The following is a 25219-nucleotide window of genomic DNA, read 5'->3' on the forward strand; positions in this document are numbered from 1 at the left end:
GATCTCCATTTACCCAAAATCCAGTCATTCTTTCTCCCATTCATTGAACCCTTTGTTATGTACAATACTATGAAAAAATCCAGTTATCTCACATTCCTCATTTTACCTTGCTTAAATCTATGATCCCCCCACAAGCTTAACAGAATCAATGCATAAACAAATAGCTAGGTTTTTCACTCTGGGAGAGGTGTGTGGGTTGTTAATGTGATGACAGCAGGTGTGTGGGTGGGTGGACTGAGTTTTATGTTTTTCAAGCTTCGACTTAAATAGAAAATTTGATTGAAGTGAGTAATTGGTGAATGTCAATTCTGTGCCTACTTTGAATAAGGTGGCTCATGTCCATGTGCTTCTGCTGAAAATGTGGCGTTCTTGCAGTATGTAGAGGTGAGATTGGCTGTCAGAGCATTTTTGTTGCCAAGAGTCACTTTTTAAAAATCCACTGAAGCACTTGATTACTTAGAAAACAAATTTCCAGCGTAGCTTTGAATGGCGGTGTAACAGAAAATAGAGAATAGAATGATTTCCTGGACTCAGCTCAAATTACTTTTAGTTGGGGGGGGGGGGGGGTCGTCTGTGACCATTGGAAGAACATGAAATTGAATTTCAATGAAAATGAAAAACATTTGTTAGACAGTGTTTTTGTAGCGGGTTACTGGGGTTGGTGGTGTGAAAAGCTACTTCTGCCACTGCATGCGAGGGAAGGGGATGACAGCTTTCTGCAAGATCTTGGATTCTTAGAATCATTTATTTTATTGCTATCATAACTACACTGACAAACAAAGTGTTCCCAGTGAAGATTCAGATTGAGAATTATGCACATTTTCAGCAAGCATTTCTGTGAAGACCTTCCCAAATGCACTTATAAGAGAAAACCCATGCATGTGTATTTTAGTTTCTATAGGTGAGCTGTCCATGGTGCTGATCAAACAGCTTTTTAAAAGACATGCAACTCATTTTACAAAATGTGCTGCAACATAGGGCTGATTTTCTTGCATATGATTGAGATTACAATACTCTAGAATAATTTATTTTCCTTCAATACAGAACTTAGTTTTGATTGTCAAGTAAGTGTGATATGCCTTTATTTAACAGGCAAACTTTTAATTGTTGTAAGTGAAGAGCAGGCAAAACCTCAGCCACCTCTATGTCCTAAGTTGGGGCTCAAAACCCAGTTTGGCAACAATAAAAATTAACATCTGATGCACCCCCCCCAACACACACACACACACACACACACACACGCACACAACACATGGACAACAAAACCCTTCCTTTGTGTCCACTGCAACCAGACACTATGTATATATACTGGACGAGTCCTTTGTGATGTTACCCACAGCTTTTAGAGTCTTGGCAGTGCCTGATTCCACCTAATCCCCAGCTAACCCACACATGGGTGAAGGTGTGAAGCATTTGCAAAGCCAGTGTGTCCTAGGCAGGATGAATTAAACTATTGCAAAATTACCAAGACAAGTAATTAGTCAGGGTACTGGCTAATGCATGTTTTGTGGACTGGGCACTGACTCTAATAGTGGAAGGCTTGAGTGCAGCTTTTAAAAACTGTGACCTTGAATATAGCCTCAATAATTGTAGCACTGTGATGCTATGCTAACATACAAATTAAATAACACTAAAATTTCACTCATTGAAAATACTGGAGCACAGACTTCTTAGATGGCTGTGAGTACAGTTAACCACACAGGAACCTGTTTTAATTCTTATTTGTAGCCAAATGCTGATAAAGAATGGCATGTTCTCAGGAGGCAGCTATTAGCATCATGCTAGCAGCCTCCTGATGTTAGCCATGGGGATGGTATTCACTCAGTAGAAAAAGAAAACACAATACTGGTCATCATAGTCAAATTTCTGACAACAGCAGTGGGAGACTGTAGGTAATGATTTGAGGTGTGGTCACTGTTCAGTGTTTTGGACAGTGTTATATTAAAAAGGGATGCCATTTCTGATGGTAGCTTAAGAAGTTAACTTTCTGTGAGGTTATAGAGTAATTCATGTTTACCCGATTAAAGCTAAATGACTGCATTTAAATAATCTGTCTCTTGCTCTCTGTCTTTTCTCCTCATTAAAGACAAAACAGCATCCAGTTTGGCCTTGTTGCTACCGCATTTTAACTTTTGATGGAAAGTGCCATAGCAGTGTATGGCTGCAGTGCTCATAGCCAGATATCAGGCTCCCACTGAAAACAATGGAACATCCAGGTTACCATCTGAAAACTGTAAACTGAAACTCTGTAAACTTGAAATACACCAAAGTCGCCGTGACATGTATCAAGCAGTGCGCACCTGCCCATTTCAGGCGTACACCTGACGTGATCTTGATAAATGCGGCGGGTGGAAATGATCGTAATTATAATAAACACGCCCATAAATATTCAGATTCCGCTTCAGACACACCCTCATTTTACGACATGGAAGCCGGGAGACGGCAATGAAAAAGAACTCCACCAATCACGACGCGTGCCAATAGAGCGTCAAAAGCGGCCGGCGTATCAATTGTTTTGTAGTATATAATCAATAAAGTGTTACAGTGGTCCCTCATTAATCGCTGGAGTTACATTCTAAAAAATAGCCCAAAATACGCGAAACCGCGACGTAGTCAGCGTTATTTTTTACAATTATTATAGATGTTTCAAAGCTGTAAAACCACTTTATACACTTTTCTCAATCAGGCATGAACATTTTCTCACTTTTCTCTCGTGTGTAAACACTCTCAAAGTTCAAACCTTAGTAGGAAAATAAGACCAAACTGTTTCAGGCCCAAACATTTGTTTGAGAAATAAAAATAGAACGTTTTCCTATAAATAATTATGATGGCTTATAGAACTAACAAATTAATTTTAATGATCAACGAACGAGGTCGGACACATAAGAAATTATTAATAGTGACTGACCAGTATGTCACAGATCATGCCTCTGCGTCCTGACGCAGCGCCTTTCCCACTCACACCTGGCTGCAGGTGTCTGTGTCCGTGTGACAAACACAGTTATGAGTAGTTGGTGGCGCTCTTTTCTCTTCTGGGCAACAAAATTCTTATAAACAGATACGCAGAACACAGAACACTGTAAAAAAAAAAAAAAAGGCATGCAAAATTGGACTAAATACTACGTGAGACTCCGAGGCCACGACAGGTGAACCGCGTTATAGCGAGGGACCACTGTATTCTCTTTTCACATGTCAGTAATTTTCGACATGTGGATATTTGCTCGCTCAATTAATAAGACACGCCTAATTTTTCAGATTTCTTTATTTTTAAAATGTATTTATTTATTTTATTGTAACAAACGAATGGAGATGACAAAACCCAGCTGCAGCACGGGCGAATTAAGGGAATGACAACCCTACTGTTGTAATTATCAATTTCATTGTCTAAAACGATCACACCACATAAAGTTAAGCTCAGCGCTGCTCTGGCTCCAGGCTCGAAGTCTGGAGAAAAAGGCGAGCAGCGCTTTCCTTCCTGTCAGCGCTGTGGCCACGGATCGTGCTCCATAACAATCCTGCAAAGGCGGGATTTGTATTGATTATTATGTAGTATAATCAGGAAAGTGTTATTTATGTACCATATGCATTGATTTGTATAATGGCACTGTTTATCATGTTGATCATCTTCATTTTTATGTGGATTCCAGCGCTGGTTCTTTTTGGTGTATAATTTACGCCACCTCTCGACCAAGTGTATATTTTCAGCGCAGCGTACGCCAACGACCACATTGATAAATGCCAAGTAGCGCAGCCATTTTGGCGTACACCCCATATACGCTCAAATATCGCCGTACGCATGTTGATACATGAGGCCCAATATGTGATTGCAGCATAATCATGTAAAAGAGGTTAAATTAATGATTTATATAAAACTTCACTCTCCCTGTACAGTTGTCATGAATAGGGAAGCCATCTTTGTACTAGGCTGTAAACATGTTTATTTCTGATGTAAAGGTGGACATGTTAGTATAGGGCTCTGTGAGGACTGGCTTTCTTTGAGTCAGCTTCAAGTGACTATTCAAGGACCTGCAGGTTTTGGCAGATCCATATTGGCTTCATTTATTGTGGTATAATAACAGTATACATCAGTCATAAATACCTTTGCCTCATCAATTCAGGGTTAAACTGATGCACACTTATAGTCTGTTTGAAAAAAGGAAACAATTCATAGTCATCAGTCCTTGTCACATTCGGATGAAAAACCTTAAAGAAGCCAATGATCTTTATAGAATCAATGGATGGACTGATTGCAGCACTGAGGCAGAAGATGGAGTGTCTGGCTGACACCTCGGACCATCAATTTTTGGTTCCTCATGTAGAATGTGACATTTTTCATGTCAAGAAACAAAAAAGAAAGAGTCTGTTTGTTTACTGTAGTAATTGGGAATGCTAATATGGAAGCATAGACATGTGGCAGCACAGTGTTTTAGTGGTTAGCCCTGTTGCCTCACAGCAAGAAGGTCCTTGGTTTGCTTCCTACGTGGTCCTTCCTGTGTGGAGTTTGCAGGTTCTCCATGTGTTTGTGGGTGCTCCAGCATCGTCCTACTTTCAAAGACATGCAGTTTAGGGGAATTGGAGATATTGAATTGAACATAGGTCTGAATGTGTTTGTTTGTCTATATTTGGCCCTATGATAGACTAGCATCCTTCCCAGGGCCTACCCTGCTTCTCCTCCAGTGTCCACTTAAAGAGGCTACACTTCCATTTTGCCACAGTAAGAGATCAAATCTAGCTAGCATAATCATTTGTGAAGTCATTGTTTTCCACAACAGTTAGATAGTTTTTAATCTATAAAAATGATATTTTGGCAAATACAAATTCAACAGCTGTTTCTCATGCTTGTCTATTAGCACATTTTTTTTAAACCAGAAGTTGTAGACAAGAGATGTTTTCCATTTCAGGCACATATTGCGCAGTCCAAAACATATTTCTGACAGTAAATTTTAAAAAAATAATACAAAAAAAAGTATAAAAATAAATATTATGTCCGAATCAAAACATTTGTTATGATTCTACCACCAAGTACCTGTAAAGCAAATGTGGTTTTCTATTATTTAAATTTAAGGTGACTTTGTGTGTAATGTTCCAGATGAAACATGAGAACATAATCACATGACACCTCGGAGCATCATGATGCAGAAAGTGTAAATAAAGACATAGTCATGAAAAATGCAATTTAAGTATAAAGTTTTAGTTCAAAGAAAGAACTTTCTGGATGCTTCTGTCCTGCAGTAGAGATAAACATTCTGAAAAAGGCAAAAGGAATATTCCAAGAGTATTCCAAAATGCATGAAGTTATTTTTCTGCAGTATTTTTCTAGGCTCCTATGTAAAGTGTAAGTAACAGAAGCTGTCAGTGGCAAGGACACAGGAATGACTCTCCCAAACTCTTTCATGAATTGGAACATCATCACATCAGCCCACCTCATGCATTCTCTGTACATTTGTGACTGTAAAGCTTCAGTAAGTGTAACATTTGAACCGATGGAGGCATATGCAACAACGTAAGCCGAGGCAGAGAAGCAATGTGGCCCCACAGGTACAGTCAGCAGAGAAAGCTATGATAACACAGGCTCAGGAGACGTGCATTGAAAGAGAGATTAAAAAAAAGAATCCACCTACAGTACACTTCAGATGTTGCTGCTGTAAGGTGAAAACATTTTTTATCTCAAAAAGTATAAAAAGAAGATAACTATATTTTCAGTTTGGCAACAATCCACATTTGAGATTCAGCACTGAATGTTGCTGTTTGTGATTTGTATTGGAGCTCAAACTCAAAAATGTATTTGAGATGCCGCCAGAGGTGCATGCTGTTGTGATTGCCTTGGTTTCTATGTAACTATGCTCCCAATATGATATCTTAAGAAAGTTTCATCTGACTTGGAGCAAACCTGGCAGAAATCACGCCTCTGGATTGCAAGAAATGAACTGATTTTGGTTGTTGGGTAGGGTTGTGGAAACCAGGTGCATTTGTTGGCAAGGAAAGGTTTACCAACCTTGACTTTGCCGACAGCATTGTGATATTTGCAGAATCACTGGATACTCTGATTGTCGGACTTGAGAAGCAAAGTGAGAAAACTGTGTGTCTGAGTTTGTGATTGCCCTGGATCAAGACGAAGGTGCAACCTTTCAATGGCTGTGTTTACATTACCATAATATTCATATGACTGTCTGTAATAATCTAATCTCTTGCGTTTGCACGCACTTCAGTAATCCAATAATTGGAGAAACCAGGTTTACATGATTTCAGTTCATTAGTTGGATTTCTTTGGAAGTGGAGAAAAAAGAAAAGGCAGCTCTTAAAGAAAAAGCAAAGACTGAAAACAAGAACTCTCTCCCTCTCTGTCTCCCTCTCTGTCTCCCTCTCTCTCTCTCTCTCTCTCTCTCTCTCTCTCCCTCTTTGTCTCTCTCTCTGTTTCTCTCTCTTCATCTTTCTGTCTCTCTGTTTACCTCTGTCTCTCTCTCTCTCTCTATCTGTCTGTCTCTCTTTGTCTACCTCTCTATCGCTCTCTGTCTCTCTCTCTGTCTCTCTCTCTCCCTTTGTCTGTCTCCCTCTATCTCTCTCTCTCTTGACCTCTGTCTCTCTCTCTTTCTCTCTCTTCATATCTCTCTCTCTCGACCTCTGTCTCTCTCTCTTTCTCTCTCTTCATATCTCTCTCTCTCGACCTCTGTCTCTCTCTCTTTCTCTCTCTTCATATCTCTCTCTCTCTCTCTCTCTCTCTGTCTCTCATTGTGGAGGTTCACAGAGTTGATGTCCTTGAGCGTCATGGATATGACGTCATGGATTTAGGAAACCTTTCTTTTTTTTCTTTTTTTATGCACAACGGACTCTTTAAATTTTCTGGCTCTATTGAGCTGAGTATTCCATTAACTTTAACTAGTAATGACTTCATGACTTTCTTTGCTAACAAAATTTTAACTATTAGAGAAAAAATTACTCATAACCATCCCAAAGACGTATCGTTATCTTTGGCTGCTTTCAGTGATGCCGGTATTTGGTTAGACTCTTTCTCTCCGATTGTTCTGTCTGAGTTATTTTCATTAGTTACTTCATCCAAACCATCAACATGTTTATTAGACCCCATTCCTACCAGGCTGCTCAAGGAAGTCCTACCATTATTTAATGCTTCGATCTTAAATATGATCAGTCTATCTTTGTTAGTTGGCTATGTACCACAGGCTTTTAAGGTGGCAGTAATTAAACCATTACTTAAAAAGCCATCACTTGACCCAGCTATCTTAGCTAATTATAGGCCAATCTCCAACCTTCCTTTTCTCTCAAAAATTCTTGAAAGGGTAGTTGTAAAACAGCTAACTGATCATCTGCAGAGGAATGGTCTATTTGAAGAGTTTCAGTCAGGTTTTAGAATTCATCATAGTACAGAAACAGCATTAGTGAAGGTTACAAATGATCTTCTTATGGCCTCGGACAGTGGACTCATCTCTGTGCTTGTTCTGTTAGACCTCAGTGCTGCTTTTGATACTGTTGACCATAAAATTTTATTACAGAGATTAGAGCATGCCATAGGTATTAAAGGCACTGCGCTGCGGTGGTTTGAATCATATTTGTCTAATAGATTACAATTTGTTCATGTAAATGGGGAATCTTCTTCACAGACTAAAGTTAATTATGGAGTTCCACAAGGTTCTGTGCTAGGACCAATTTTATTCACTTTATACATGCTTCCCTTAGGCAGTATTATTAGACGGTATTGCTTAAATTTTCATTGTTACGCAGATGATACCCAGCTTTATCTATCCATGAAGCCAGAGGACACACACCAATTAGCTAAACTGCAGGATTGTCTTACAGACATAAAGACATGGATGACCTCTAATTTCCTGCTTTTAAACTCAGATAAAACTGAAGTTATTGTACTTGGCCCCACAAATCTTAGAAACATGGTGTCTAACCAGATCCTTACTCTGGATGGCATTACCCTGACCTCTAGTAATACTGTGAGAAATCTTGGAGTCATTTTTGATCAGGATATGTCATTCAAAGCGCATATTAACAAATATGTAGGACTGCTTTTTTGCATTTACGCAATATCTCTAAAATCAGAAAGGTCTTGTCTCAGAGTGATGCTGAAAAACTAATTCATGCATTTATTTCCTCTAGGCTGGACTATTGTAATTCATTATTATCAGGTTGTCCTAAAAGTTCCCTAAAAAGCCTTCAGTTAATTCAAAATGCTGCAGCTAGAGTACTGACGGGGACTAGAAGGAGAGAGCATATCTCACCCATATTGGCCTCTCTTCATTGGCTTCCTGTTAATTCTAGAATAGAATTTAAAATTCTTCTTCTTACTTATAAGGTTTTGAATAATCAGGTCCCATCTTATCTTAGGGACCTCGTAGTACCATATCACCCCAATAGAGCGCTTCGCTCTCAGACTGCAGGCTTACTTGTAGTTCCTAGGGTTGTAAGAGTAGAATGGGAGGCAGAGCCTTCAGCTTTCAGGCTCCTCTCCTGTGGAACCAGCTCCCAATTCAGATCAGGGAGACAGACACCCTCTCTACTTTTAAGATTAGGCTTAAAACTTTCCTTTTTGCTAAAGCTTATAGTTAGGGCTGGATCAGGTGACCCTGAACCATCCCTTAGTTATGCTGCTATAGACGTAGACTGCTGGGGGGTTCCCATGATGCACTGTTTCTTTCTCTTTTTGCTCTGTATGCACCACTCTGCATTTAATCATTAGTGATCGATCTCTGCTCCCCTCCACAGCATGTCTTTTTCCTGGTTCTCTCCCTCAGCCCCAACCAGTCCCAGCAGAAGACTGCCCCTCCCTGAGCCTGGTTCTGCTGGAGGTTTCTTCCTGTTAAAAGGGAGTTTTTCCTTCCCACTGTAGCCAAGTGCTTGCTCACAGGGGGTCGTTTTGACCGTTGGGGTTTTACATAATTATTGTATGGCCTTGCCTTACAATATAAAGCGCCTTGGGGCAACTGTTTGTTGTGATTTGGCGCTATATAAAAAAATTGATTGATTGATTGATTGCTTGGTCTGATGGAGGATGTTACGAGGCATGACAAGACAGCAGGTCGTACTGCTGAATGTCTGGAAATGTGAGCGACAACTATTGTTACATATGCACAGATGAAACATGAATCTGATTAATGTATACTAGCGTGTTGCCCATGGGGATCCACAGGCTCTACATTGGGTCATGTTTATAAAATAGGTAGCTGACATTTTTCAAGTGTGGTAATACATTGTGCAAAATCTTTATTTATTTTTATTATTTTATTCACAATTATATTACATTGAACTTACTAAACAAAATCATGCACACATGCTTTTAATATATAGATCAGGGGTGTCCACACTTTTTTGGTTCATGAGCTGCTTTCAAAATGACCAGGTCCAAAAGATCTACCTTCATCAAAAATGCTTAACATAAGTAAGTACATACCTTAAGGTGCCCTGACACAAGCGTGTTTTTGATTCATACAACAGCACAACCTGTGTCATGACAATCGCGTTCTTTGTTCTTCCGGCTGCCACGCGCTCTGCGCTGGACACTGCGTACATAAAATAATTATTTCATGGCAGATTAATCATTTTTTTCTCCAAATTAGCCTTTTGAAAAGACTCTAAACACTTCCTGAATCACAGAGCAGGCTGTAGCCGGCGCCGTTCGCTCGCACGTGCCTAACAAGCTGCAGAAAGCATTTTGAGCCATTTAAAAAGGGAATTATTGACTTGTTTACATTGTCATGGCTTGGTAAAACAGTTGCATGTTTTTTTTTTCCTTCTTGTGTGCAGCTGTTAAAGTATTTATTTTATGTTTATAACAGATTTAACTTCTTGTTATAATTCTTCAGACGAGCTGCGCTCTGACATCACCACTCGCTCTGTTCACTTCTTGTTTACTCCACTTGACGAGCTGCACATCATGTTGGAGATTAGATCGCGCCACATAGCACGACATTTGTGTGTGAAAGATTTTTTGAACATTTCACAATTCTCTGTGCGCAATAGCATGCACCAGCGCCCCTCTGGCGCCCTGTCTGCACCAGTTAAAGACGAGTTTACTCTCCAGTACAACACCTCGAGACACAGGTTGTGATGTGTCGTGAAGTAAAGGCATGCTCGTGTCAGTGCACCTTTACTTTGACTTGCACTGAATGGACTCAGCCAGGTTGCATAGTCTGGACAGTAGCTGCTGGTAGCTAGTCTTAAGCAGGGTTCCAAGTGATCATCGCTCATGGTGGAACGGTGGGTGGATTTAATAATTTTCATGTTGGAAAAGGCTGACTTGCATAAATAAGTAGAGCCAAATAATGCAGTCAAGAAGGTAGCACATTTCCTCAGATTTGGATACTTTTGCTCTGTAAGTTCCAGAATTGTCCATGAGCCCTGGCCTTAAGCTCAATGTTAGCCTGTAGTGTCAAAATCTCATTCTCCACTGCAGATGATTTCAGGTGAAACAGTGCTGAGATTTTTGATGTGAGTAAATCAACCTCAACATCTTCTCCGTCCATGGTGATTGACATCAATTTACACAATGGGAGCTGGGTTTTCTCAAAGTTTATGAAACACTGAAAGATGTCCTCTCCCGGCGTGTGTTCTTTCATGGGCAGTATTGTTACCACTCCTCTTTTGCACTCATATCTGAAAACACCATCCGAATGAAAATGCACAACTGTATCACTTCTGTCTGTAGACTCGTCTAATTGCAGTGAGAAACACTCACAGTCTGCGATGTCCTTCCAAAGCTGCTGTGTCAAATCCTCAGCCATAACTTCACAGCGCAGTGTAACTGTACTTCTTGATAACTGAAGAGCTTTGATTGAAGATAGTATTTTTAAAATCCTGAATCAAGGAGTCAGCTGCCTCAATGAAAACGTCTTTTATCATCTCTCCATCTTGAAAGGACTTCTTATGCTTAATGATGGAGTGACACACCCAGAACGATGCTTCGGTGACTGCTTTTGCTTTTGAAGCGGTGTGAAAAATGACTGCTGTCCGCTTAACTGTGATTTTAGTTCCCTCACCTTTCTCTTTCTCAGCATGCTTTTCGGAGGAAAGTCAGTTTCGCAGTTTTTGTGAACAGTTTGAAAGTGTCTCCACATTTCCCTTCTTTGAAGTAGCAACAACAGATTGGCAGATCAGACAAATGCATTTCGAATAGGACATGGTGAAAAAAAGTCCTCATCCCATTTCGCATGGAAGTGGTATGTTTTTGGCTTCTTACTTGGTTCAGCTTTTGCTACAAATTTGAAGGCTAACTGGCACTAGCCAATACTTTCAACCACACCTGCGTGGTGACTTGAGAATGACCCCTGGAAAAGGGGAGATCTCAAATTGGCTGCTGTGCACGTCAATCACGTGGCAATTGCACCAACTGCACGTCAATGAATTGGGGCAGTTGCCACTTGACTGACGTGCACAGCAGCCAATCTGAGATCTCTTCTCACAGGGTGACCTGCTGTGAGACTGGGTTGCACAGGGAGGATAGACACTTTTCACCATCATATTTTATCATGTCACGCGATCTACTTGCACCAGCTTCACGATCGACCAGTGGATCGTGATCGATGTATTGGGCACCTCTGATATAGATGATTTACTGCCCCCTCCTGGATTGGTGTGTGAGTCCAGAATGCAAATATCAATGTCTATTGTTCACTGTTGTTAGCTAATACATGTAGCTTCTTTAAAAATATTAGTCCTATCAATGTTAGGTTTTGGTGCCATTCATCCTTGACCCAAAATAAATAAGCACACTAAATGGCAAATGTCAGCTCTCCCCAGTTTGTGCATGATCAAAATTACGCAATTACTGTTCTATTCTGCATTCTGGTGCTTTTAATTTGACAAAAAGAGATGAAGGTGAAAGACATTAAAAGCAATACACATTTCACTCATGGAACCAACATAACACTTAGCTAAACTGACTAAACCAACTGAACTACAAAAACACAATAAATCAATAACACTAACAACACTGTTAAACTAACATGAACCACCCCATGAAAACCCCAAAACCACAAACTCCAATGGTACATTGCAGCACAGTGTCCATTGTTTACTGGTTAGCTAAAATTGCTAATTTCTCCAAAAATATTAGTCCTATCAACTTTCTCTTTTTGCAGCGTTCATCCTTGACCCAAAATGCGTTAGCAAACCAAATGACAAATGCCAGGTCTTCACAATTTTTCCATCATAAAAGCCATACACATGCGGGCATACACACAAACAGAGGCCACTTGGCTATTATAATATAAATGCAGGGGTGGTGGCCAAGTGGTTAGTGCACTTGGTTTCAGTGTAGAAGCTTGCTGGTTCAAACACCACCTCTGCCACATGTTTCCATGTAATGCGGAGTTGCATCAGGAAGGGCATCTGGCATAAAACGTGTGCCAATTCAACATGCAGTTCCACCTCAGCTTTGCTGTGGTGACACCAAAGCAAGGGAGCAGCTGAAGTGACTTACTTTTTAATATATATATATATATATATATATATATATATATATATATATATATACACAAAGTCTGTTAGAAAAGTAAGTTAGTAAGTTATTTTTTTTCAAAAACCTGATGGATTTGAATCACGTGTGCTTGCATGAGCCAAACTTGAACCTTCGTGCGCATGCATGAGTTTTTTTCACTCCTGTCAATTGTGTCATTTGCTTGTAAGCAGCCTTTGTGTGAGGATGGGTGTAGTCTCTCCTCGTTTTCCTTTGCAAGGAAATGGCGGAACGACTGGAGCAGCGCGACTGCATCAAATTTTGCCAGAAACTGGGCAACAGCCAGGTGGAAACCATTCGGATTATTCAGACAGCTTTCGGTGACGATGCTATGGGCATCACACAGATTAAGGAGCTGTACAACCGGTTTAAAGACGTCTGCACAACGGTGGAGAGTGAGCCACGCTCTGGGAGGCCATCAACATGCTGAAATTCACCAGATCATTTCCAAAGTGAACGCTGTGGTGATGTGGGACCATCGTGTGACTATCCTAGAAATTGCAGAAGAGGTGGACATCAGCACTTTTTCGGCACATTCCACTGTGACAGAATATTTTGCCATGAAAAGAGTTGCAACGAAATTCATGCTGCTGGCTTCGGCACGAAGCTGATGGCGGAGCAAAAGCGCCTCCGTGTTGAAGTCTCACAGGACATGTTGTGACATGCTCACCTCTTCCACCATTCGGAAGATTCAGACAGCTTTCGGTGGCTTTTCAGTTGTGTGACTATCTGAGAAATTGTGAATTCTAGTTTAGTGATTCACAGGATTGCTAAAAAAGCAGTTTGAACATAATAATTTTGAGTTTGTAGCATCAACAGCAGATGCTACTATTATTGTGAACACCCCCTTTTCTACTTTTTTTACTAATAGCCCAATTTCATAGCCTTAAGAGTGTGCATATCATGAATGCTTGGTCGTGTTGGATTTGTGAGAATCTACTGAATTTACTGGTACCTTGTTTCCCATGTAACAATAAGAAATATACTCAAAATCTGGATTAATCTTTTTAGTCACATAGCACTACTATTATTCTGAACACTACTGTATATATATATAATTTTCTCATGCATCTGTGGACAAACTGGAGATCCTCTGCCAAACTTTGCTCCTCAATTACTCACTGTTTTGTAGATACTGCTTTTGTCTCAAATCATCATTACAAACATTTGTTGACATCACCTGTTGGAAAAAGTCATTATTATTATTTTATTTTACTTCAATACTAGCCCTAAATGGCCTTGTCACAAACTTTTTGAGAATGTGTCGCAAGCCTGAAATTAAGGAATCAAAGCCATGACCTTCTTGCTGTGAGACAACAGTGCTAACCACTAAGCCACCGTGCTACCCTAAATTATATATGATCATGTATGTGACTTCTACTCAGATCAAGTCAGGTTAAGTCTGGGAACATGCACTGGTGCCGTGCTTAGCCACATTCACCACACCATGGAACCACCTTCAGTAGTGGATGGCAACCACCCAGGCAGACAACTAGTCCATCCACACATTTCACCAGTAATCACAGTCAGGTGAAAGCTGGCCTTCTGTAGCTGCTGGGGTCCTCAGCACTTGGGCACCTATGGGTATTCACCTTATTGAGATATCTCATAATACCTTGCATGCCAGAAAGTCACTGCAGTCAAAATAACACAGAGAAACCACATGACAACAATTGCAAATGAACATTATACTACCAAAATGTAATTTTTTTTATGCTTTTCATCACATTAATAAGAGACTGCTGCACAAGACCTTGAAAACTTGCTAAAACAAATATTCCAAATATTCCATGTCTGTTACATTTAATGTGCATGGAATTTAATAAACGCAAACCGAATTTAAGACACTTTATATATATTACTCTGGAACAAACTGGACAAACAGTGTTGTAAAGGACAATTAGCAGGACGTTAAACAGCAAACTTCACTTTCACTTCACAGGAAGTTATCGCAGCTCACAGCAATTCCCACTGAAAATAACAGAGAAACAACCTGAGCTTCTTGCATGTTTACATAAAACAAACACAATAACAATGTCCCAGATAATATATTCACGAGAGTTTTAGGCACAATATACAGTGGGAGAAATAAATATTTGATCCACTGTCAATTTTGGATGTTGTCCCACCTACAATGAATGGAGAGGTCTGTAATGTTTATCGTGGGTACACTTCAACTGTGATACGGAATCGTAAAAAAAAAAAAAAAAAAATCACGTATGATTTTTAAATAATTAATTTGCATTTTATTGCATGAAATAAGTATTTGATCCCCTACCAACCAGCAAGTATTCTGGCTCTCACAGACCTGTTAATTTTTCTTTAAGAAGCCCTCCTATTCTGCACTCTTTACCTGTATTAATTGCACCTGTTTGAACTTGTTACCTGTGTAAAAGACACCTGACCACACACTCAATCAATCACACTCCAGCCTGTCCACCATAGCCAAGACGAGAGAGCTGTCTATGGACATCGAGGACAAAACTGTAGACCTGCACAAGGTTGGGATGGACTACAGGACAACAGGCAAACAGCTTGGTAGAAGACAACTGTTATGATTATTTATTCGAAAGTGGAAGAAACACAAGACGACTGTCAGTCTCCCTTGGTCTGGGATCCCATGCAAGATCTCACTTCATGGGGTAAGGACGATTCTGAGAAAGCTCAAAACTACACAGGAGGACCTGGTCAATGACCTGAAGAGAGCTGGGACCACAGTCACAAAGATTACATTAGTAACACATGATGCTGTCATGGTTTAAAATCCTGCAGGGCAGCAAGGTCCCCCTGCTCAAGGCAGCACATGTCCAGGCCCATTTGAACTTCACCAGTGACCATCTGGATGATCCAGAGGAGGCTTGAGAGAAGGTCCTGTGGTCAGATGAGACCAGAATAGAGCTTTTTGGAATCACTCCACTTACCATGTTTAGAGGATGAGAACAACCCCAAGAAAACATCCCAACCATGAAGCATGGGGGTGGAAACATCATACTCTGAGGGTGGTCTTCTGCAAATGGGACAGGACGACTGCACTGTATTGAAGGGAGGATGAATGGGGTCATGTATTGCGAGATTTTGGCAAACAACCTCCTTCCCTCAGTAAAAGCATTGAAGATGGGTCATGGCTGGGTCTTCCAGCATGACAATGACCCCAAACACACAGCCAGGGCAACTAAGGAGGGGCTCCATAAGAAGCATTTCAAGGTCCTGGAGTGACCTGACCAGTCTCCAGACCTGAACTCAATAGAAAATCTTTGGAGGGAGCTGAAACTCCAAAACTGAAAGATCTGTAGCAGATCTGTATAGAGTTGTGGACCAAAATCCCTGCTGCAGTGTGTGAAAACTTGGTCAAGATCTACAGGAAACACCTGACCTCTGTAATGGCAGACAAATGTTTCTGTACCAATTGTTAAGATCTGTTTTCTAGGGGATCAAATACTTATGTCATGCAATAAAATGCAAATTAATTATTTAAAAATCATACAATGTGATTTTCTGGATTTTTTTTTTTTTTTTTAGATTCTGTCTCACAGTTGAAGTGTACCTACGATTAAAAATACAGACCTCTCCATTCTTTGTAGGTGGGAAAACCTGCAAAATTGACAGTGGATCAAATACTTATTTCCCCACTTTACAAAGAGTTTTATGTTGCGATGTTTATGCTGTTGTCCATTTGCAGCAGTTTAACTGCAGCCTGATCAGAGGGTCTCAATGCATTTCTCATTGTTATTAAGAATGTGCTCGATAATATCCAGAGGAATACACCACATGGCCTAAAGGCTGTAACTGATGTTCCTAAACAATGAAAGTGACACTCCCCTTCCCCCCCCCCCCCCCCCCCCCAAAAAAAAAGTTCTTAGACAAAGTCATTCCAGCAGTACTCAAGGATGCTCTGAAGATAAAAAGGTTTCAAAGTCCGAGGGAAACATGTGACACACCTGATTGTGGTAATGAATGTGAATAAGTAGACACGGGTACCCGTCTTCCATCAGTGACAGGCAGGTGAACCCCTCCAGAGGTTCCTACACCCACCCACACGTACTTAAACACTTAATGCTGCATGCAACAACTGCACTATGGCTGCCACTTGCACAAGTACATCCTCTTCCATGTTTCTGCTTAATGAGGACCTCTGCTATGCAAACCACCTGCTGTTCGGTGTTCTGCCAGATCAACTCATCACCGGAGAGGAAGCAGCGCAGAGTGGGATGTACTTGACCTGTGTCTGTGTACGCCTCTAGGCTCTGTGTTTGTGCAGCACAGAGTAGGAGGATGGAGAGAAACACATTTTGCTCAATTCTAGCAATAAAGTAGAGGAGCCCCAATAACAGTTCCGTTTTAACATCAGAGTTCTATGAGGCAATAAAAGATGTGAAATCATCTGTTTGGAAATTGGCTGTGAATGACTCACTTTTTTTTTTTTTTTTTAATCAGAACACAGCAGTCGAGAAGAGTTGAAATCAACAGGGAAACTGCAGCCATATACTTTACGCCATTATAAATCCGCTTCACGTGGCAGCTAAAGTACTTCTGCACAAATGTACAGTTTTATTGACTAGTGCAAACAGCACAAACATGAAGTAAAATAATCATTTCAACAATGCATCTTCATGTCTTGGCAGTTATTTAGATCACCTATATTCCTTGTGATCAGCAGTGTGTAAGATACTTTGGAACTGCTCGCGTTCGAGAAGATGTTCTTCAGTGGAAATAGTTACTCAAGAAGCTCTGTGCTCGTGCAGATGTAGGAAGATACTGAACAACATGTTTAGAAAAATAGACAACAAATCTACATCACAGCAAGTGTAATATGAAAATGTGCTGCTGATCAGTATGTTAAAAATGCCCTCATATGTACCTCCCCCAGGAATGACGTCTTTGAGTGTTCCTTGATTTATTAGCAGAGTCTTGTTAGCAGGATTACATGGAACTTGGTGGACTGATTGTTGTCAAGCTTGGTGGCAAGGTTTAAATTGTAACGAAATAGAGCCATGATATTATGGGGAAGAGTTGGACAAAGCAGTGGAAAAAGGCCAATTTAAAACAAGACAAAAGACAAAATTGGGAAATCTGTTGATTTTATTAATGAACAGATTTGTGAAAGAGCTAATATGCCGAGTCTGCTCTTGCACAGATGACGTTACTTCTTGGATCTGATCCAGATACGGTGGGGCAAATAAGTATTTGATCCACTGTTGATTTTGCACGTTTTCCCACCTACAAAGAATGGAGAGGTCTGTCAGTTTTATCGTAGGTACATTTCAACTGTGAGACAGAATCTAAAAAAAAAAATAAAAAAATAAGTGACTCTGTATAAGATCAGACTGCGCTGCATGTGCGTTCACACAGACAACATAACCAATTTATTACAAAGTTGACATTTTATATGATTTGGTGTAAGACCTCACGAATGGGATGTTCGATGAATAGAGACGCTGCCTATGATGATTTTGATTCTGTACAACATGATCATTTACAACCCCATTTCCAATGAAGTTGGGACGTTGTGTGAAATGTAAATAAAAACAGAATACAATGGTTTGCAAATCCTCTTCAACCTATATTCAACTGAATACACCACAAAGACAAGATATTTAATGTTCAATGTTAAATGGATGCGTGCAACACATTTCAGAAAAGCTGGGACAGTGGTATGTTTACTACTCACCTTTCCTTCTAACAACACTCAATAAGCATTTGGGAACTGAGGACACTAATTGTGAGTGTCATGATGTACCCAATCATGACACTCACAATTAGTGGGAGCATCCCCAAAAGGCTCAGCTGTTCACAAGCAAAGATGGGGCAAGGATCACCACTTTGTGAACAACTGCATGAAAAAATAGGCCAATAGTTTAAGTACAATGTGTCTCAATGTTCAGTTGCAAGGAATTTAGGGATTCCATCATCTACAGTCCATAATATAATCAGAAGGATCTGGATGGCCAATAATTTCCTCCAGTTAAATGAGGATAAAACTGAGGTCATAATCTTTGGCCCCCTAAAATCCATTAACTCCATCTCCAGGAATGTTGGCTCCCTCACTCCATTTGTCAAAACCTATGCAAGAAACCTGGGTGTAATTCTAGACTCCCAACTCAACTTTGACAAACAAATCTCTTCTGTTGTTAAAACTAGTTTCTATCAATTAAGAATTATTGCAAAACTCAAATCTGTTCTGTGTTACAGTGACCTGGAAAAAGTTATCCATGCCTTTATAACTTCACGTCTAGACTACTGTAACTCCCTTTACTTTGGTCTCCCTCAAACACTGGTGTCACGGCTTCAAATGGTCCAAAATGCTGCTGCTAGGTTGCTCAATAACAGGAAAAAACATGAACATATCTCACCTGTCTTAGCCACATTACACTGGCTTCCTGTCCAGTACAGAATCCAATTTAAATTATTGTTAATGGTTTTTAAAGCTCTTCATGGCCTGGCCCCTAACTACATAGCTACTGCCATTCATCCTGCTGTTACTCCCAGGTCTCTGAGATCTTCCAGTAAAGGTCTCCTTCATGTCCCCCGAACTCACCTCAAGTTAAAAGGAGACAGAGCTTTTGCATTCGCTGGTCCCCGACTGTGGAACCATCTGCCGTCTGATATCAGAGATGCCCCATCTATTACTGTTTTTAAATCCAAGCTCAAGACACACCTTTTACACTAGCATTCCCTACTAATTAACCGCTAGCTGGTTATGCCAAGTTTTGTCATGTTAATGATTGTTGTGTTTATATCTTGCTGCTGATGTTGTAATCAGTTGTTTTGTTTCTTTGTATATTTCCTGCCTATTTACTTATTTATTTTTAACTATGTACACAAATTTTACTTATTACTTACTAGAAGATTCAGAGAATCTGGAGAACTTTCTGAATGTAAGCAGCAAGGCCAAAAACCAACACTGAATGCCCGTGACCTTCGATTCCCTCAGGCAGCACTGCATTAAAAACCAACATCATTGTGTAAAGGATCTTACCATGTGGGCTAAGGAACACTTCAGAAAACCATTGTCAGTTAACACAGTTCATCGCTACATCTACAAGTGCAAGTTAAAACTCTACCATGCAAAGCGAAAGCCATACATCAACAACATCCAGAAACGCCGCCACCTTCTCTGGGCCCGAGCTCATTTGAAATGGACAGACGCAAAGTGGAAAAGTGTGCTGTGGTCTGATGAGTCCACATTTCAAATTGTTTTGGGAAATCATGGACGTCGTGTCCTCTGGACAAAAGAGGAGAAACACCATCCAGATTGTTAGCAGTGCAAAGTTCAAAAGCCAGCATCTGTGATGGCATGGGCAACTTACACATCTGGCACCATCAATGCTGAAAGGTACATCCAGGTTTTGTAGCAACACATGCTGCCATCCAAGCAGTGGTGGTGGCCAAGTGGTTAATGCGCTTGGTTTCAGTGCAGAAGGTTCCGGGTTCAAATCCCACCCCTGCCACATTTCTCCATGTAATGTGGAGTTGTGTCAGGAAGGGCATTCGGCGTAAAACCTGTGCCAGTTCAACATGCAGATCCACCTTGGATTTGCTGTGGCGACCCCGAGTGCAAACAAGGGAGCAGCCAAAGGGACTTACTTTACATGCTGCCATCTGTTGCCATCTGTTGAAGAACTGAAGTCGTACATCAAGCAAGAATGGGAAAGAATTCCACCTACAAAGCTTCAACAATTAATGTCCTCAGTTCCCAAATGCTTATTGAGTGTTGTTAGAAGGAAAGGTGATGTAACACAGTAGTAAACATACCACTGTCCCAGCTTTTTTGAAATGTGTTGAAGGCATCCATTTCAAAATGAGCAAAAATTTGCACAAAAACAATAAAGTTTATCAGTTTGAACACTAAATATCTTGTCTTTGTGGTGTATTCCATTGAATATAGGTTGAAGAGGATTTGCAAATCATTGTATTATGTTTTTTCTTTACATTTTACACAATGTCCCAACTTCATTGGAATTGTGGTTGTATAACAAGCTGTAATTTGTGCAAATGTAACATTGACAAAATGTTGAAGGTGGTCTGGTGGGACACTTTGTCAATAAAAGTAAAAACCAAAAAACAAACAAAAAAGTGCTCCAGAGTAAATGTGTCCAGTGCTAACAACAAGAACTGCAATCCAATTCAAAACATATAATGAAAAAATAAAATTTGTATTCTGTTGCACACTTGAACAAAATAAACAGGACTTTTCAAGCGTGCGTTGGTTTTTTAAAAACAACAAAACTTTATTTCTTTGTAACGCTGCTGCGTTTCTCACTTTTCTCCACAGGACCCTTCTCTGCCGCGCTCTCAGCTGCCCTTCAGGTGCCTGTCTCATTAACTTATGGCAACTATCGTGCCTAGCCGAAAATACATCAGAAAGCTGCTGCCAACGTGCACCAACAGACAATAAGTGGCAGTAAATATTATATCATCACAATAAAAATAAATGAGAAATGAGGGTGACAAAATAACAAATGAAAATGAGGGGTAGGAAAATGAGGGGTGTCCTCTATTCACACATCTACTGTGGTTCCCACACTCTCCCCTCCAAAATTAATGTCGTCCCAACATTATGGATTTCCCCAACAGTTCATGTCTTAAACCTGTGAATTAAAGGTGCAAGGTGTTTGGGAGTCAGTCTTTGAGATACTTCCTGTGTACCAACAGTTTTTGACATGACATCCATCTCCCTCTTTATGTCATGTGCCTGCAACATACACCACTGGCCAGGTGATATCTGAGGTGCTACTCCGCTCCTTTAGCGGGCTAAGTGTCTCAGACTGAAAGGTTTGACCCTAATTCTGCCCCTTAACTCTATCTACAGACCCACCAATAATATTGCATGTGTCACATGTGTCCCAGTACAGTTCAATGTGTCAGTGGTCTGAATTCTCGTACTCTCCTCATTAACAAACAAAAAGTCAAAGCATTTGTCATGCTTAACTTTGCCTTTTAAAACAAATCTAAGATGTTATGAACTATGAACTAATTTTTTCCCTTTGTTAAAGTCACAACAATACATTCAAAATGCGACTATGAACTCATATCTTCTACTTTAGCTGTAACCATTACTTGTGTCTGTACGTGAATGATGGTTGACCTAAGGTGTTATATGTGAGTGTTTTGGGTGGATTTCTTTGTCGGAAAGGATACATTCTTGTGTCAGATGACTGCGCCTCAGGCTGCCTCTTGTCTGCTTCATCAGATGACGTCTCCTGCTCATCCTCTGCTGTTTCATCATCCTCCACTTCTGGTTCCATTCCGCCTTGCTCTGGACACTCCTTTTTGTCACTTCCTCGCTCCAGGTGTCTGTCAGCTGCTTGGGGTCTGAATTCCTCTGCTTCCACTCTCAGTCTCTCTGAACCTCCAATCACTTTCATCCTCTGAACTACTCTGAGTCTCTTTCTTTGTGTTTTTCCTGCCTTCTCCTCTTCCTGTCTGTGGCAGGCTTGCTCATTACAGTTGTCTTTGTCGCCTGTATTTCCTCTTCCATAGGCAAGAAGTCACAGGGCAGTAACAGGTTCCTGTGCAGGACTCTGGTCTTTCCTGGGCCTCTCTCAGGTCGTACCACATAGACAGGACCGTCTTTGTATTTTCTCTCAGTTACAATGTGAATTTGCTCCTCCCAGTAGGACCTGAGCTTCCCTGGTCCTCCCTTGTCCCTGATATTTCGTACCAACACTCTGCACCCTGGCTGTAGTTCAGCTCCATAGGTCTTTCGGTCATAGTGCTTCTTTACTCTCTTTTGCTCACTTTGAGCAGTCTCTGTTGCTAACCTGTATGCCTCTTGCATACGCTTTCTCCACTTGCTTGCGTACTCACTATGTGAAGTTCTTTCATCACTTGGTGTCAGTCTGAACATAAGATCTACAGGTAGTCGGGGATTTCTGCCATAGAGAAGGTAGTATGGGGCATAACCGGTCGCTTCACTGCGCGTACAGTTGTATGCATGCATAACTTTGGCTAAAGAGCTCTTCAAATCTGACTTGGCTTCCTGTGTCAGGTTTCTCGGCATTTCTCGGAGGGTCTGATTAAATCTCTCAACTTGACCATTTCCAGCTGCATGATAGGGTGTTGTATGTGACCCCTGGATACCAGAATACTGTTCCAGCCTGGAAAACAGCTTGTTTTCGAACTCTCTGCCCTGGTCATGATGCAGCTTAGCAGGAAAGCCAAACCTTAGCACAAAGTCTCCAAAGATCTTTTCAGCAGCTGTTTTTGCTGATTTGTTGGTACATGCACACGCCTGAGCAAAGCGAGTGAAGTGATCCGTGACCACTAGAATATACTCATATCCTCCTTTGCAAATTTCTAGGTGTAGGAAGTCGATCGACACCATCTCAAACGGGTATGTGGTGACTATATTAACTAGTGGTGCCTTGGTAGGCTTGTTTGGCCGCTTTCGTTTCAGACAGCTGCACTCTTTTTTTACATAGTGGTCCACATCCCTTTGCATATGAGGCCAATAGAATCAATCACGAATCAAGCTGAGTGTCCGCTCAACTCCAAGATGTCCCATCTCATCATGTAACTCCCTGAAGATGAGCTGATGAAATGTTTTTGGTAATACTAACTGATCCCGAACTGCTGTTTTCCTGTACAGGACTGTTGTGTGTTGGGGGGTTTGGCTGGACATTTTGGTGTTTTCTTTTCTTTGCTCTCCAGGTGGTATGCAAACTGGTTTTTTGTCTGTGGAGAAGGTGCTGGCAGAAGAGTCCTTCACCCTCATCAGCATAATTAGCTGCACCTGTGGAGGATGTTTACGTGCAGGCCTACTGACTCGCAGCACCTGTGGATGATGCTCACGTGTAAACTTAAAGACTTTGGTTCAAGCAGAATTGTCGGGAACTCGACCTTGTGACGTTCGTTTTGTGAGATGCTGAGGACCGCGCCTGGGTTTGACACATCGTGCCTGTGAAGGAGGACGGGTGAGGGACACATGCTGTCAGCACACATCAGAGGTGATTGATAGTCTGAATAAGTGTTAACAGTAATTTGGTATTTTGTTACGCAGTATATTTGAACATTAATGAGAATTGTGCAGCTCGCTTCTCACTGCCGTGGCGTATGGACTGATGATCCTCCACCTGTTGTGAGAAGCTGCTCATTTACATAAAGCTTAAATTCAGACCTGAATGTGTTGCTGATAGTGTGTGCCTTTGAAGGATATTTGTTGTAGCTGTTGACTTACCTCACCTTTTCCATCCTTCACAGAGTCAGTTTGTCGTATCCACCTGGGGGGTGTTCGGCGGTGAGTCTGGGTCCAGAAGCGCTGAGCTTTGATCCATTTCGGCGCTGGAGAGCACGCCGTCCTTCACCTTGCCAGACAAACGCACATTTATGTTGTACACCAATTATTGCACGGGAGAAAAATAAAATTGTTTTGTTTTTGGAACTGCTTTCTGGTTATTTAGCGCTGGGTTCAGTGAGACGCTGGTCGCGCTCCTCAACTCGCGTCTGCACATAACAGTAGTTCCCGGCCATTCCAAAATGGACCCAGCGGCAGAAGCGGTTCCTTTTGCTGAAAAAGTTCAAGAATACTTGGAGAAGATATGGGAGCAATTACGGCCTCTCGCAAATCAAATTAAACAAACAGATGCTCACATTACGGAGCTTGCAGCACAAGCCGTTCCGCTTCCTGCTGCTCCAGCTGCGGCACCATCGATACCGGTGCAGATAATTCCGTCACCCAGAGAGTCGGCTTCCGAACCAATTATTGGTCATTCGGAGCCTTATGCGGGAAACTTCGAAGCCTGTGCTCCGTTTTTGATGCAATGTTCTCTGGTTTTTGCTCAGCGACCGGCTTCCTTCTCTTTTGATGGTAGCCGTGTCTCATATGTGACAAATCTGCTCCGAGGTGACGTCTTAGCTTGGGTCACTGCGTGGTGGAGTAATAACTCTCCATTGTTAGGATCCTTTAAGGATATCTCCAGGTGTTCTTGGACAGGCATAATAATGGACACACACACAAAAAAAAATTATTTGGGCTGTTTTTGTTTTTTTGTAAGGGGTTATAAATTGTTTGGGGATTTAGAGGCGGTTGTTGGGTATTTTCTCCTCCAAACATTTTTAAAACCTTTAACAAGACAAACAGAGTCAAGAAACACCAGTGAGACAGAAAGTCAAATTTTACGCGCGGAGTGCGGCCAGGCTGTACACCAAGGCTACACTAAAGTCTGGCCTGCTTTTCCGCTCTTTTTATTAAGAGACGCCCTCATCACATAAACAAAAAACTTGTCCTAAGGGTGGGGGTGATGACGCAAGACAAGTTTCTTCCCGTAACATAAACGCATACGTCAATAAGTGCAGCTGTAAGGAAGGACACTTTCTTTTACACAGGTCAGCACATCTCGTTCGTCTGTTGCAGTTATCAGCTGTTCTGCATCTGCCTGAAGTGTCCTGTCCTTCACACTCCTTCACACTAAGCACCACATCACAACAGTCAAAACGTTCTCTTACTCCCAGTCGTTAGAGGCTGCGAAAACAAAGTTATATTATAATAATAAGTACATCCAGCCCTTCATTCCCAGCTCAGATTGACCCCAGAGTGCTAAAACAAAATTGAATTCTCAGGCTTGGTTAAGACAGGTGCAAAACAGCACAACACCGTTCTCATGAGAAGACAAAGCTAAAACAAGGTTGAATAACACATACATTCTCAGGGTGAAGTGCAAACAGCACAACACCGTTTTCATAAGAAAGAAGACGAAGGTACAAATGTTTAACAGTGATAACATATATATATATATATAAAATCCT

At 41.1% G+C, this 25219-nt stretch overlaps 1 protein-coding gene across 1 annotated transcript in view; it reads left to right on the plus strand.

Moving 5' to 3' along the window:
* brinp2 (bone morphogenetic protein/retinoic acid inducible neural-specific 2) overlaps nucleotides 1–25219 on the plus strand; it is a 680262-nt gene that overhangs the window by 412917 nt on the left and 242126 nt on the right. The window lies entirely within an intron of this gene.

The sequence above is a fragment of the Thalassophryne amazonica genome, chromosome 12 (assembly GCF_902500255.1).
Source record: "Thalassophryne amazonica chromosome 12, fThaAma1.1, whole genome shotgun sequence".
NCBI classification, from domain to species: Eukaryota; Metazoa; Chordata; class Actinopteri; order Batrachoidiformes; family Batrachoididae; genus Thalassophryne; species Thalassophryne amazonica.